The sequence below is a fragment of the Tarenaya hassleriana genome, unplaced genomic scaffold (assembly GCF_000463585.1).
Source record: "Tarenaya hassleriana unplaced genomic scaffold, ASM46358v1 Cleome91, whole genome shotgun sequence".
In the NCBI taxonomy this organism is placed as follows: Eukaryota; Viridiplantae; Streptophyta; class Magnoliopsida; order Brassicales; family Cleomaceae; genus Tarenaya; species Tarenaya hassleriana.
The window spans coordinates 398,946-401,932 of NW_010971485.1; positions in this window are offsets into that span (position 1 = coordinate 398,946).

The window sequence follows — 2,987 nt, forward strand, 5'->3', positions numbered from 1 at the left end:
CGTTTTCAGCCTTCTGCCTCGGACCGAGTCAGTATTTGACTCGGACCGAGTCAGTTCCATGCGAGTCGAAGCCCAGAAAGTGTTTTGGGCTTGGCTGATGTTTTGACTCGGTCGAGTCAAAGTTTTGACTCGGACCGAGTCAATACTAAATGGGCCGAGTCAAGAGTTGACAATGGGCTTGGGCTGATTCGTTCTGACTCGACCGAGTCAGAGTTCTGACTCGGACCGAGTCAATACTCGGAAAAAGTCTCTTTTCACAAGGATTAGGGTTTCTAACTTATAAAGAGGGGTTGGACGCCGTCCTAAGGAAAGAACTCAACTTTCAGAACCCTAAGACAGATCTAGAACACAAGAAAATCGTTTCTTTTGAGGTTCTAGTTCCCGGGATTCGATCCCAAGTCTTTGAAACCCTATTCACTTCACAGATCCTAGCAGATCAGTTCCAAAAGCGTTTGGAATCCTTCCCTCGGTGTGGATACGTGTAGAGGAGTTGTACTTTCAGCTCTTGGTGATTAAAACAGGCCCTGGATCGATTGCTACTTTCAGATCTTCAGGAAAGTACCTGATACACGCCGTTATAGTCCTCCTGTTACGCATGACGTTTGACGTATTCAAAGTACGCAACTCCTCATGTTGGATTCCGTAGATATCTCAGGTCTTAGGATCCAATCATGGAACCGTCATATGAAATTCAAGTCATGACGCAAGTCCATGTGACAATCTCATGCGGGTCAATCCAGTATTCCGTTCTCCAACGAATAACTACGATTGTAATCGTATCCAATACCTATGATCATCTCTATGATCATCAATCACACATCATACTAGTCTTAGTATATCATTATTCCCACAATGACATATGACTAGGGAGTTTAGTATTGTTCATAACAATATATGGATTTCATAACATATCAAGTATGCAAAACATGTAATGAATAAAACACTCATCCATAAACCATAGAAAATGTCAATACATCAAATGTATCTAAATAAAGCTCGCATAACAGTACATCATAGAGCACTAAACCAACAATCTCCCACTTGCTCTAATCATGGACTACTAAACATCTAATGCCCATATCCCTAACATGACCCTCATGCTTCGACGAAGGAAGAGGCTTCGTCAACGGATCGACAATGTTGTCATCTGTCGACACTCTGCAAATGTGCACGTCTCCTCTGTCTATGATCTCCCTGATAAGGCGAAATCGTCTGAGTATGTGTTTGGATCGTTGATGGGATCTGGGTTCTTTCGCTTGTGCGATCGCTCCATTATTGTCACAATACAGAGCAATGGGACTATCAGCACTAGGAATGACACCTAAGTCGCCAATAAACTTCCTGATCCAAACAGCTTCCTTTGTTACGTCCGACGCTGCAATATACTCAGCTTCTGTAGTAGAATCTGCAACGGTCGTTTGCTTAGAACTCTTCCAGCTAACAACACCTCCATTCAAGCAGAAAACATAGCCAGACTGTGGTCTGTAGTCATCTGGGTCTGATTGGAAATTAGCATCTGTGTAACCCTTTACAGCGAGATCGTCTTTCGACCCACCGTATACCTCCACCGTGTACCAAGAACACATCCTTAGTCCTTCTCAAGAACTTCAGGATGTTCTTGACGGCGATCCAGTGTGACTCATCTGGATCTGACTGGTATCTACTCGTAATACTCAACGCATAGGATACATCCGGTCGAGTACAAAGCATGGTATACATGATGGATCCAATTGCCGAAGCATATGGAATCCGGTCTATGCGTTCTCGCTCATCAGGTGTCGTAGGACACTGACTCTTGCAAAGAACTGTGCCACTGCTTATGGTAAGGTTTTTTTCTTGAAATCTTGCATCGTGAACCGTTTCAAGACCTTATCGATGTAGGTACTCTGACTCAATAGAAAACTACGTTCCTAGCCAAGACTTTACGTCTTGCAAGGTAGGAACGTCATTCCCTATTAGGAGAATGTCATCCACGTACAACACTAGAAAAACTAGTGTGCTCCCACTGACCTTGTTGTAAACACATGGCTCATCTTCGTTCTGTGAGAAACGAAACCTTTTGATTATCTCATCAAAGCAAAGATTCCAGTTCCTCGAAGCCTGCTTCAGTCCATAAATGGACCTCTGAAGCTTGCACACCTTTCCCGGGTTCCTTGGATCGACAAAACCTTCGGGTTGTGTCATGTACACATCCACGGTCAAGTTCCCGTTAAGGAGCGTGGTCTTGACATCCATTTGCCATATCTCATAGTCGTAATATGCGGCTATGACAAGCAGGATCCTGATGGACTTCAGCATAACTACAGACGAAAAGGTCTCATCATAGTCAATACCATGAATTTGATGGAATCCTTTCGCCACAAGTCGTGCCTTATACGTGTGCACATTGCCATCCATGTCGGTCTTCTTCTTGAAGATCCACTTGCATCCGATGGGTTTTATCCCTTCAGATGCATCAACCAGAGTCCATACTTGGTTGTCTGACATGGATTGCATCTCGGACTTCATAGCCTCGCGCCATTTCTCAGAGTCGGGACTCGCCATAGCCTCTGGGTATTGGTAGGCTCATCATGTTCTAATAACATGAGCTCCTCAATCATTCCCAGTCACGAGAAATCTGTATCTCACAGGCTCTTGGCGAATCCTGCCTGATCTCCGAGGTTCACTAGTCCAAGGTTGAGTCACAATCGGCAGTGAAACAGGTTGAACGTCTTCAACTTGTTCACTCGGCTCAGCGTCTACTTGTTGCTCTCGAGCTTCCTCAAGTTCGACCCTACTCCCACTGACTCTTTTGGAGACGAACTCTCGCTCCATAAAAGTCGCATGCCTTGCAATGAACACCTTGTTCTCTGCCGGAATATAGAAGTAGTAACCCTTAGTTTCCTTAGGGTAGCCTACAAATAAACACTTATCAGATTTGGAGGATAACTTATCAGTCATCTGACGCTTCACGTAAGCGTCGCAACCCCAAATTCTGACAAACGACA